This window comes from Pituophis catenifer, unplaced genomic scaffold, assembly GCF_029215685.1.
Source record: "Pituophis catenifer annectens isolate HBS135680 unplaced genomic scaffold, rPitCat1.0.hap2 SCAF_5, whole genome shotgun sequence".
NCBI lineage: Eukaryota > Metazoa > Chordata > Lepidosauria > Squamata > Colubridae > Pituophis > Pituophis catenifer.
The window spans coordinates 35,818,603-35,832,088 of record NW_027256885.1 but is presented as its reverse complement, the minus strand read 5'-3'; the positions used below and the strand labels follow the sequence as shown (position 1 = coordinate 35,832,088).

General features: G+C 45.4%; 1 protein-coding gene across 3 annotated transcripts in view; it reads right to left on the bottom strand.

Annotated features, from left to right (window-relative positions):
* RAB5A (RAB5A, member RAS oncogene family) overlaps positions 1 to 13,124 on the bottom strand; it is a 100,913-nt gene extending 87,789 nt beyond the window's left edge. For all 3 annotated transcript variants that reach the window (XM_070944486.1, XM_070944488.1, XM_070944489.1), the window contains exon 1: positions 12,947 to 13,124. The gene's annotated coding sequence lies outside the window, so the exon portion shown is untranslated. The remainder of the gene's footprint in view (positions 1 to 12,946) is intronic.
* Positions 13,125 to 13,486: the final 362 nt, after the last annotated feature.

The following is a 13,486-nucleotide window of genomic DNA, read 5'->3' as shown; positions in this document are numbered from 1 at the left end:
CTTTAAGATGTTAACTGATGAAATTTGGAATTTATACTTATTTTATCCCGGATCAAACCCTTGCTCTAAAAAGATGCTGTTTTATGTTTTATGTTTAAAAATAAATAAAAAAAAAATCAAAAAAAAAAACAAAAAAAAGCCAAAGGGGCTTTGGAAAGTTTAAAATGCAACTTTAAAGAGACAAAGACCCAATAAACAACTAACTCTTGAAAAGAACTAATGGAATTAAATATCGAGATATGGTGAAAAGACTGGATACTTTAAAATTTGAATTGGATTTTAAAAAAGACTTTATATTTTTAAAACAAAAAAAAAGAAGAGTAAACAAATTGGACTGTTACATAATTGTAATAAAATGGATACTCGCATGACTAATGGAAAATGTGGATTGTAGAGGGACACCTTCTGGTTTAAAAAGGAACATTGTAACTCGTCTTTGTCATGGAAAATTTTGAACTTTACAGATAACCAGTCATGGGATTTGTGGAGGAGGTGTTTCTTCTTGTCTGCAGGCAGCTTGACTTTGGTGAAAAGGAAATTATAACGGAACTCCTATAATTGAAACAACAATAACAACTGGCGAGGGAATAAAAGAAGGATTTAGCGCAGGATCAAGAGAAGGGAACTTGATGCATTTTATCCGAAATAAAAATAAGAACAAGATTTAATATGACATATGGAGGACAAATTTGATGACTTTGAAAATGGAAGGAAATATACGTTAGCAGGCGAGGAAATGAAGAAATAAGATATATATGACTGGAAAAAGAAAAAAGAAGATTAAAACAATGTGATTAAAAATAAAATAATGTATAGGTGGATAGTAATAATAAAAAGGAGGTTTTTATAGAAATACAAGAGAAATTAAGCAAGTTAAAAGAGATTTATAAATATATTCAAAGATACGTTTTAAGTAAGAACCATGTCTCAATGTTAAAGTGTTATGATAAAGGATAAGGATAAATATGATTAACTGGAAATAAGCAATGTATAGATGGATGGAAACAACAAAGAAAGGATTATGTAGGGATTAATAGTTAAACTAACTATGATTATGCTTTGTTTAACAGCCGAAAAAACAAAAATCGTAATGCTGTGTTTAACAGCCCAAAAACAAAAATGACTATGCTGTGTTCAACAGCCAAAAACAAAAATGGTTATGCTGTGTTTAACAGCCAAGAAATAAAAATGATTGGTTTAACAACAAAGAAAAATGAGGTAGGATAGCCAAAATAAGGAGGAGTATGTTGAGATTAACAGTAAAAATGAAATGAATAAACTGGGTTTAATAACAGAAACAAAGATGATAAGGTAGAGTTTAATAGTAAAAAGAAAATGTTTATGTTGGAATTAAATATTTCTTGAATGCTTATAACAACTGTAATGATTCATATTTTGAAAATGTATCCATCTAAGCAAAAGAAAGAGAAAAATGGAATGATATTTGGTTAGGATTTAAGATTTAAGTAACGGGTTTTTGGGGATAATGGCATAGTTAAATAGATAGAATTGAGGGAAATAACTGAATAAAATATTAAGTTGTGTTAATTGAAAATTAAGATTTGTTAGTGATTTGTATCAATCTGTGACCGGATCAATGCTTCGTTTTGGAAAAGATATGTTTTATGTTTATGTTTTAAAAAAATAATAAAAAACTTTTTTTCAAAAAAAAGAAAAAAGAAAGGCAGGCTAGAGGCAATAGATAACAGGATAAAATCAATTACACATGCCTGACAGGATTAGGATGGGAAGCTGATAATTAAGACCCATCAGGAGCCTTTGTGAAACAAGTAAAACCAATCAAATAATAAAAGCATACAAAGCAAACCTCAAAATTACAAAATACTGTAAACTGTATAAAAATTTCCTTGCACTCATCAAGCTAATTTGTCAGCTGTCCCAGAACTGCACTCTACGGTTCTGCTCATCAATAAACTTTCTTTCCAATCAGCCTCCATTTTATTTCCAGTGCCTTTCTCCCAGCTTGGAACTGAACCAGATGGATTTTTCTTCCAACAATTTGGCACCACACGATGGGACTCCAAGCTAACCTGACCAACGGACCTGGTCCGGGTAAGCCTCCACCTTGCTGGCAGCAAACCCCTTGTGTCTGTGGGTGCCCCCCCAAGACCTTGGCCATTTGGAGCCAAGGGTAGTAAAGGGAGTTTTGAGTTCAATGGCTGCTTGGAAAGGTGAGTATAGCCTGCTCCAGTCTCCCATCAGCCCACAAGCTAGCCAAACTATTTGTAAAGCACATTTACAGGCTGCACAGGGTTCCTAGGAGAATCATTTCAGAGCAGGGGGTCCAATTCACAGCCAAATTCTGGAGGGAGGTTATCAGGTCTATTGGGTCCTCCCAGGAACTTAGCTCAGCATTTCATCCGAGTACTAATAGGGCGGCAGAACGAAATTATGTGATGGTAGAGCAATACTTAAGATGCTAGGTCAATTACCAACAAACTAACTGGGCAGAGTTGCTACCTTTCGCGGAGGTGGCATACAACAATGCAGTGCACAGTAGCACTGGGCTAACCCCCTTTAAAATCACCACCAGCATAGAGTTCGTCCCCATGCCTGAACTCCCCAAGGAGCCACCCTCCTCCATGACCTTAACCAAGTGGATGGAGTCACTGAGAAAAGCATGGGAAAATGTGAAACAAGCCCTTCAGGAAGCCACAAAAACCCAAAAAGTGCAAGCCAATAAACATTGGTCCCCCCAAATGCCCTTCCAAATAGGGGTCAAGGTTCACCTTTCCACCAAATATTTGAGGTTAAAGCTGCTGTGTAAAAAGCTAAGACCAAAATTTATAGGACCTTTCCCTATCATGAAGATTATCAACCCTGTCACGGTGGAGCTGAAACTCCCTTCCTACTAGGGAAAGTGCATCCGGTTTTCCATAACAGCTTGTTAAAGCCAGTAATAGGGTCTCATCTGAGGCCAGTAGACCGGGTAGCCCCAAAGCCGATTGTAGTGCAGGGAGAGATGCATTACGAGATAAAAAGAATTCTAGACTCTAGACTGTACAAGGGGAAACTACAATACCTAGTGCAATGGAAGGGATACCCATTGTCCAAGGCCACCTGGGTAAAAAGCTGGGATGTAAAAGCAGATAGACTAAGAAATTCCACGATAAATACCCTCAAAAACCAAAAGAATCTCCAGGGGGAGGGAGGGGTGGCTAATGGAAAACTAATTTATTTTCCCTTTGAATTGTTAGAAGAAATATCCCTCTGGGTTCAGCTCCAAGTGGGGAAAAAGACACTGGAAACATGGAGACTGCTTGGAAAGATAGTTTAATGGTGGACAAGATCACATGGTTTGAGTTCCTGAACAGAAAAAGGGCCGAGATGCAGCGAGTCCCTGGGTTTTATGCCCTCTCTGGCTTTGAACTTCCTGAGGCCCCGAAAGAGTATCCTGATTGGTTGTCAGACTCCCAGGGGGTGGGGGTCTTAGCTAGCCTTGCTGGCTGATGTAATCTTCCCAGGTGCCATGTGGTGAGTTTCTGTTGCTAGATGGGTCCTATTGTGTTAGTTTCTGTTGCTAGATGGGTCCTATTGTGTTGCAGATGATGGTCCATTGACAAAGGGTGGGGGGGCAGGAAGGTGGGAGCTGCTTTGTCTTTAAAACATGTTTCTCCATTTCTCAACCAGGGTAATATAATATTCTGCCTTTTTAATATTTCCTAAAATATTTCATTCTTCTAGGAAAGGGGTGAGTGCTAACTTCCTACAGAATTTTCCAGGAACTTCTCTCGAGTTAAGGGGGGAGGTCTGACTGTCAACTCTGAAGTGAACCTGGCTGAAGCCATCTTTTGCTGCCTCATAGTTGCCATGAACCCTGAGAGGGGGAAGGGAGGGGGGAAGTAGATAGACTGGCTAACAGTCAAAACAAAAAGTTTTCTTGTGGGAACCAAGATCATCCCAACAGGTGGCAGTTGAAGGAGGAAAGGAGTGACCAAGCAGCCTGCCAGCTACCTTCATTGGACAATGTGACTGGTGACATCTGGGGGCGAGGATTATTTGCTCTTTTAATTAGGCTAAAACCATGGGAACTTTTAGAGTTGGTTTTCACTAGCTGTGCCGATATGATGTATCCAATGAACATGTTCTGCTTTTGGAGGATGTGTTACCCGTAACACTGACAGTCTCCTTTAGGGAGACTGTTAAAACCGATTACCTGTCCAAGCAGGAATGAAATAATAATAATAATAATAATAATAATTTTATTTCTATACCGCCCTTCTCCCGAAGGACTCAGGGCGGTGTACAGCCTATTTAAAAACACAGACAAAACAACAATATAAAATTTAAAATAATTAAATAAATTGGCTCAGATTTAAAACCCCGAAAAATTTAAATACCCCAATTTAAAACTATTGTGTTGATAGTCCGGCCTGGCGGAACAACAGGGTCTTCAATGCACAGCGAAACACCCGGAGGTCGGAGATCTTACGAATTTCCGGGGGCAGTTCGTTCCACAGGGCTGGGGCTCCCACAGAGAAGGCCCTCCCCCTGGGTGTCGCCAGCCGACATAACTTGGCTGATGGCACCCTGAGGAGACCCTCTCTGTGGGAACGGACTGGTCGGTGGGAGGCTATTGGTGGCAGAAGTCGGTCTCGGAGGTACCCGGGTCCTATGCCATGGAGCGCTTTAAAGGTGGTAACCAACACCTTGAATCGCACCCGGAAGACCACTGGGAGCCAGTGCAGCTCGCGCAGGAGGGGTGTCACATGGGCACAACGGGTTGCGCCCATAACCACCCGCGCGGCCGCATTTTGGACCAGTTGGAGCCTCCGAGTGCTCTTCAAGGGGAGCCCCATGTAGAGAGCATTACAATAGTCCAACCGGGAAGTAACAAGGGCATGAGTGACCGTGCGCAGGGCGTCCCGATCCAGAAAGGGCTGCAACTGGCAAATCAGGCGAACCTGATAAAAGGCCCCCCTGGCCACGGCCGTCATATGCTCTTCTAAAGACAGCCGCGCATCCAGGAGGACACCCAGATTGCGAGCCCTCTCCGTGGGGGGCAAAGATTCACCCCCAATAGTCAGCGATGGCACCTGCTGACTATATCGGGGCGCTGGAAGCCACAGCCACTTGGTCTTGGAGGGGTTGAGTCTGAGCCTGTTCCTCCCCATCCAGACCCGCACGGCCTCCAGGCAGCGAGACATCACATCAAGGGCATCGTTGGGGTGGTCTGGGGTGGAGATATACAGCTGAGTATCATCAGCGTACAGATGGCACTTCACCCCAAAACCACGGATGATCTCACCCAGCGGCTTCACATAAATGTTGAACAGGAGGGGCGAGAGGACCGACCCCTGTGGCACTCCCCATGCGAGACGCCTCAAGGTCGACCTCTGTCCCCCTGCCAACACGAACTGCGAGCGGTCGGAGAGGAAGGAGGAGAACCACCGCAAAACGGTGCCCCCTATTCCTAACCCCCTCAACCGCTGCAGCATGATACCATGGTCGATGGTATCAAAAGCCGCTGAGAGATCTAATAGGACTAGGACAGAGGAGCAACCCCTGTCCCGAGCCCTCCAGAGATCATCCACCAACGCGACCAATGCAGTTTCTGTGCTGTACCCCTGCCTGAAGCCCGACTGGTACGGGTCTAGATAGATAGCTTCATCCAGGTGCCGGGGAAGTTGTCGTGCCACCACGCTCTCAACAACCTTCGCCACAAAACGAAGGTTGGAGACTGGACGATAGTTGGCTAATTCAGCCGGGTCCAGGGAAGGCTTCTTGAGGAGGGGCCTCACTACCGCCTCTTTCAAGGCGGCAGGAAAGGCACCCTCACTCAGAGAAGCACCTATAATCCCGTGGAGCCAGCCTCGTGTAACCTCCCGGGAGGCCAGTACCAACCAGGAGGGACACGGGTCCAATAAACATGTGGCGGCACTAATCTTACCCAGAACCCTGTCCACATCCTCGGGAGTCACAGGATCAAACTCCTCCCAGATAACATTCTCAAGACCTGCCCCGGTCTCCTCCCGTGGACTCATCCAATCGGAGTCCAAGCCATCCCGAATCCGAGCGACTTTATCGTGCAGGAATTGCACAAAATCCTCAGCACGACCCTGCAAGGGATCTTCCCGCACTCCCCCCCGAAGAAGGGAGTGGGTCACCCTAAACATTCTCTGCAGATGCGGTAAGAGCGGAAAAATGGTTAGATTTTGCCGCTTTTATCGCCACTAGGTAGGTCTTGATATAAGACCTCACCTGTGTCCGGTCGGAATCGGATTGACTAGTCCTCCAAATGCTCTCTAGGTGTCTTTTCTGACGCTTCATCTCTCTCAGCTCCTCAGAGAACCAAGGAGCTAATTGAGATAGGCGCTGGGTCAGAGGCCGCAAAGGCACGACGCGATCCAAAGCTCCAGCGGCCGCCCTCTCCCAGGCGGCCACCAGCTCTTCAGTCGAGTCGTGTGTTAGAGTCTCAGGAAATGGCCCAAGCTCCGTCAGGAACCTTTCGGGATCCATCAGGCACCTGGGACGGAACCATCTGGTCGGTTCCGTCTCCCTGCGGCGGGGGCAGGCGGTAGGAAAGTCTAGTTGAAGGAGTGAATGATCTGTCCATGACAAGGGTTTAATATCTAGGTCCCCTCTACCAAGATCATTCAACCACTGACCAGAGATAAAAATCAGGTCCAGAGTGTGTCCCCCTATGTGAGTGGGGCCTTGAACTAACTGGGTCAGGTCCAAGGCCGTCATGGAAGCCATGAACTCCCGAGCCACCTCTGACGCCTCACCTGCGGATGGGAGGTTGAAATCCCCCATGACAATAAGTCTGGGGGTATCGACCGCCACCCCGGCAATGATGTCGAGTAGCTCGGGCAGAGTCGCTGCCACGTGGCAGGGAGCCAGGTACGTAGTCAGCAAACCCATCTGCACCTCACGGCCCCACTTCACACAAAGGGACTCACATCCGGCTATCTGAGGAACAGTGGTCTCCCTCGGACAAAGACTCTCCCTAATGATCACCGCCACTCCCCCACCCCTCCCCTGGGCCCTTGGCTGATGAAATGCACGGAAACCTGGCGGGCACATCTCAATGAGGGGGACCCCCCCCTCTTGGCCCAACCAGGTCTCCGTAATACCTGCCAGGTCTGCACCCCCCTCCAAAATAAGATCACAGATGAGGGGGGCCTTATTAACCACCGACCTGGCATTACATAACATCAGCCGCGGACCCTGCGCCTGAGGCTCTACACAACCCAGGACACGAGTCACGCATTGGGGGCCGGAGTGCGCAATCACTCGGAGACAGCACGTGCGCACCCCTGACACTTGAAATGACCCCCCTGCGCCCGTCATACCTGCCCCTCCCACTCATTATTTCAATTACACAGCCCTTTCTATCGTCCCCCTGCCCCCCGGTTAAATTTCCTTTCGCGACCCCTCTGCTGCAGCTAATCAACCCATCATCCCGCGCAGTCGCTATCTGGACCCCCCAGGTCCACTTTTACAACCCCCACCCGTCCTCCCGGGTCCCCTTAAAATTTTCCTTAAAAATTTAGCTAAAAAACCCCTCAACCCCCTCTTTGCTGCATGCCATCTCTTGGGGTCCCAAAGCCCGTCATCAAGATAGGCCCTCGATAACGTGGAGGGCCAGGCCTGCGAGAGGGGGGAGTCTCGCAGCGCAAGAAGGTCGGTTTTTTGGAGCATCAACCGAACCAAAGATGGGAAAAGAAAAGCCAGTCCGGGAATCTGTCATAGTCCAAGGGATAACTGAGCATAAAGGTCACAAAATATCCATTTATAGGGCTGGACTCCATTGTCCTCTCACGACAGGGAGAGGGTCCAATGTTCTTTTTCTCCAACAGAGGCTAATGGCCAACCATCCTCTCACGACGGTCGGTCCCGTTACAAAGTTAACGGGAGCAATGTTCTATCCTCTCCGTTGGGATGTGGAAAATCCCTCAGCTCTCTCAAATGGTGCACAGTCTCTCCTACCAGCAAGGGTGTGAGTGGAGCATAATAAGGGGTCCAAAGTGTCCAAAGTGTAGATGTTAATAACGATGGTAATAATAAAGATGTTAATAAAGATGATAATAGACCCACGGGCACAAGATCTTCCTTGAGGTGAGAGTAGGAGTAGCGAGACAGGAAAGCCCAATCCAGGGGTGGTTGGCCATTAAGGCCAACACCCACCCATACCTGGGGGAAAAGGGGGGGGAGGAGAGGCCACCCGAGGCGACCAACCAACCAAACCATGGTCAGCCTCCCGCCTCTCCAGCCCCAATCTCCACAACCCCCCGTCACAGCTTTGTTCTAAAACACCCCATCACAGTAAAAATCTACTGTGAGCCAGATGGTAGTCCTAGGGGTGAGGCTGTCAGCTTCTCCCCCATCAACCTGCTGCCTGGCTGTTTCTCTGGCCGGCCTGTCCATGTCAGCCATTGCCTCCGCCGCCGCCGCCAGCCCGCAACCAGGCACCCCAAGCTCCCAAGGCACACCGGAGCCCCCGAAAACGCCAGAAAAGAGCGCCCCAGGGATCCAGAGGGCTATAGGGAGCGGGGGGGGGGCACTTCCAAGCCGCCGCCGCCGCACAAACGCCGCCCGCCGCCGGATGCCTTGGCCTCCACTTCCTTCCGACATCGGAAACAGCTGCCGCAGCCAGGCCCATCACCCCATCTCCCGCGGTGCCGTCCAGCCCTGCCCTGGCGTTCCAGAGGGCGAAAAAGCCCTCAACAGGCAGGGCGGATGCTCCCCTCACTGGGACTGGAGCCGAAGATGGACAGGAAGGCTCCTGAAGACCCTGACGACCGGCAACTCTCCCATCCCCGAAACGGAGCTCATTTGGTCGCCGCCATCTTGGAGCATGCGCAGAAGAAAAAGAAGGGTACACACCTATTAGGTAAAGACTGGTCCTTTGCTCAGGGACAAAGTTGGAAAACCAATCTGGCTAAATAAAGGTACTTAAAAGAAAAATATATAGTAACATTTGATTTTTTTTTCTCTCTTCTATGCAACCACTTAATATGTTTGTTAAGATTTTTGCCCTTCCTGATTTAAGCTTACTAAGATTTATAATGACAATGACCAGGGTAAGTAAACCTGAGTTTTTTGTTGTCCTTTTCTTTTCTCTTTCCCTTGTCTTTGTGTATGTGTCTACTCTACGTCTTTATGTGTTAGGTAATTGTTAAATGTCTCTGATCCCTAGAGACAAGAATTTTAAATTGTTAGAAAAATGTTAAAGCAATGAAAAGAAAAATACCTTCACCCTAGTTTGCATGGCCAGCAAAACAGGGTGAAGAGAACTGTGTTCCTTTCCCCCCCCCCCCTTTCCTCTCTGTATCCTTTAAAAACAGCCCAAAGTTGTCAGGAGGGAATGTTTCAAGTTCAAAAGTTTTATTTAGTGTATGTGTTTAAGTGGGTTTTTTCTGTCTAGTTAAAGTCTAGTGTCAACTCATGCCTTTTCAAACCCTGCCTATAAACTATCCACCCAACTCCATCTCTCCATCTCTTATCCTGTGTTCTCCATTCCTATGTCAGACCAACAATGCCTTTTCTGGGAGGGTCACCCACAAAGTGGGGAGGTGGTCTTGTTCTCATATCTTTCAGCCCTGCACAGATGACTCTGCAACCTTTGGAAACAGAACGCACTAACCCAGACGCTGCCTCCAGAGGAGACTTTTCATCCATTTGAACCAGGGAATTGGGTTTGGATCTGGTCATCTACCATACTACAAAGTCACCACTGCAACCAGTGGAACAGACCTTCCCAAGCCTGACTGACCGGCCTTACCACCAAGCGAAGCCCAACACCACCCACCAGAGTTAAAAGAGAGGACCCTGAGATGGACCAGTGGAGACTAAAGACTCTCTTTGAAACCCCAGAAGACAACTGGAAAGACTGGGGGGGGGGGGTCATTATAAGGTTTTCTTTCTTGTCTCATTTATATTGTAATCAGTTAAATGGATTCATGGAGGGATGACATTTGGGAGTGGTTGGCACAGCAAGTCTTGAACATCTTAGCCTTCTGTCTGGAGGGAGGGAGGGAGGATTGTCAAGAATATTTGTACTAAGAGTACTGCACACCCACACCATTCAAAACCACAGAGGCTATCCCCTTCACCTACCTCCACATAAAGCTTCCCCTAGGCTGGTTCTTGCCCTGTGGCACTAAGGCTCAAGCAGTCATACCTCTCTGCCAATTCCATGGGGGAGGGGGCATGCCCCCTCAGGCAATTCCCTCACTGAAGTGGTAGCAGAAAAGAGATTTCCAAACACCAAGCCCTGATTGTGACTCACAAATGATGCTGCCAAGTTGCCCAGTAAAGCAGGATATGTTGCAGTGGTGGTCTCATTAGTAAGGAGTCCCAGGGCTCATAGTGCATAATTTCAAAAATATTAATAGCCTGGCTTGCAGACTGGCTAACCTCAATTTGGCCTCACAAACCTTGGATGCACTAAACTAAGAGCTAAGACAGGTTCAGGAAGAAACCCTTGGAAATGGGCAGACTTTGATTATTTACCAAGGCACAATCATGGTTGAGAGGAATTTTGGGACATGTGCTTGCTTTAAACCTGGCTGAAAGCTCACAGAAAGAAAAGAAGTTTTACACTAAGGTGGGAAAAACCAAAGGTACAAGTACAGATTAGGCAAAACCTGGCTAAAAATCTAACTGTGAGAGGGACCTTGGAGTGCTAGTGGACAATCACTTAAATATGACCTAGCAGTGTGCGGCAGCAACCAAAAAAGCTAATACAATCCTTGGTTGCATAAACAGAGGCACAGAATCAAAATCACGTGAAGTATTAGTACCACTTTATAAAACCTTAGTAAAACCACACCTGGAATACTGCATCCAGTTTTAGTCAGATTACAAAGAAGATGTCAAGACTTTGGAAAAAGTGCAGAGAAGAGCAACTATGAGGATTAAGGGCCAGGAGACAGAAACATATGAAGAACGGTTGCAGGAATTGGGTATGGCTAGTCTAGAGAAAAGAAGGACTGGGGGGACATGATAGCAGTGTTCCAGTATTTGTGGGGCTGCCACAAAGAAGAGAGGGGTCAACTTATTTTCCAAAGCACCAGAGGTCAGGACAAGAAACAATGGATGGAAACTAATCGAGGAGAGAAGCAACCTAGATGTAAAAAGTTTCCTAACAGTGAGTACAATTAACCAGTGGAATGGCTTGCCTTCAGAAGTTGTAGGTGCTCCATCACTGGAGGCTTTTAAGAGACTGGATAGCCATTTGTCCAGAATGGTTATAGGGTCTCCTACTTGTTATTCACTGGAAAGTATTCCCATGAGCACTATTTAACTTTTTTTACTTAGAAATAAATCACACTGTGCCTAAAAGCACCTATTTGTTGGAACCAGTTATTTCAAACTGAAATTCTAACATCTAATATTTTATTAAGATACAATTGTAGTCTTGAACAAGATTACTGTTTTAAAATGTTTGGAATATATTATCTAGGTCGTAAAAATGAACGATAAGCATGTAACATTATTTTACTCCAAAATAAATGTTCTAGATAATTTTCCAAATATTAATTTATTACCTTAATAGAATGGTCCCTCTGATTTATAAACTTTATTCCATTCATACAAAGTAATGAAATAGCAAAATAATGTATTCAAGCAAAGACAACAATTGATACACACACACACAATATGGATATTCACATTTTCAGGTTTAAATACAAATTATTTCAAAAATAATGGAAAAGTCTTGTAGCATTCAGAAGATACTTTTTCTCCCAAAAAAAATCACTTAAGTTGTATTGAATAGTACTACAGTTTATAATTATGTTCCTGAAATTTTCTTTATACAACTAAAAAAACTCATTAGGTAGTTGTAATAAGAATGTAAATGATTTAATATAGAATTCAATGTATTTTAATTGCTTCAATCAAAATAGCAATTTGCCTTTTTTAAACAGAACTACAATATCACCTGAAATGCAGGAAAATAATCTGAAACCAGTATTCTTGCGTATATATTGAAGTTTTGTTTTTGTTTTTTTGCTTTAATTTATATGCCGCCCTTCTCCGGAGACTCAGGGCGGCTTACAATGCGTTAAGCAATAGCCTTCATACTTTTGTATATTTATACAAAGTCAGCTTATTGCCCCCACAATCTGGGTCCTCATTTCACCTACCTTTGAAAGGATGGAAGGCTGAGTCAACCTTGAGCCTGGTGAGATTTGAACTTGCAGTAATTGCAAGCAGCAGATGTTAATAACAGTGCTTTAGTCCACTGTACTAAAGTTAAAACATTCATCTTCTAATCTACTACAGAAGTTACTAGCAATGCACTAGTAATTAGAGACTAGCAATGAAATAATCAGATTTTTTTTTAAAAAAACCTTCGATTTCCAATCGTTTGAATATCACATCAGTTCCACAGGCCAATTAGATGAAAAAGCCACATCAACGCAAATGTCGAGTCGGCGAGCAACATTCTTGCCCTACCTGTATATAATTTCATGCCACCTTTAGTACATCTTTGCTGCAAATGTAGGAAGCCTAAACTCATTAAATAATGTCTTTTCCTTTAGGGAATTGTGCATAGCTACAACCCTTCTAACCTTCCTCATCAAAGAAATTGAATTACATTATGGGAACTCCAAGATAGAGGTCCGTAACTTTCCTCGACTTCCGTGTTTCATCCCCTCTTCGAAAAGATGCCCTCCTCTGTATTCAAAAATCCCTTCTGCCCCACGACATCGCCTTTCTCCACTTGTTCATCAGCCCTGCCCCAGGAATAAGAGGAAGTGGGAGAATTGGGGACGCCATTTTGAGGGTGAAACAGAAAACGGCTCAGTTCTGCCTTTGCCGCATCTCCTTCCACGTCCACGATTCGCGGGATCGTGGACCCAGCTCAAAAAAAAAAAAAAAGTGGGCGCATGCAGTGCAGGAACCTACCCTTTTTGTTCGCGGCCCGGTTTGTTCCCCTCCCCCATTAGCTGTGGCTTTGCTGTATCTTTACCTGTCTGTGACAGAAAGCCGGAGCCTCTTCGCCACTTCCGTTCCCCGCGAGCAAATCCTTGAGAAAAGAAAGGATGCCACCTAACACCTGGTATTGTGATTTATGGCACAGGGGACAAGGAAGCGGGGTTCTTCCGTGTCCCACGATGGGGTGAACGCGGTCTCCCACTTCCGTCTGTCCCTCCTCTTTCTACTCCCGAACCAAAACAAATACGCAATTTCCTTTAGCCGTGCCACTTCCTCTTGCTATGTCATCGCACCCGTCCTCATGCGACTTCCGCTTTACACAGTCTCGTGCTAGTCGGGCAGTTGTTACAGGTTGAGACTTTAGCGAAGGGCGTTTTTTGTGAAGCAGCCGACTCGCGCTATTAATTCTGGGGAGGTGGAGGGATCGCAAAGAATTGCTTGTGGTTATGTCTTCTGTTAGTGTCAGATGTGACCAACAGAGCTGGCGCAAAATTTCCACAAGTAGCCTTCATTCCATAACTCACCACTGACATTTCAGAGCTAGTCTTTTATTTATTATTTGATTTGATTTATA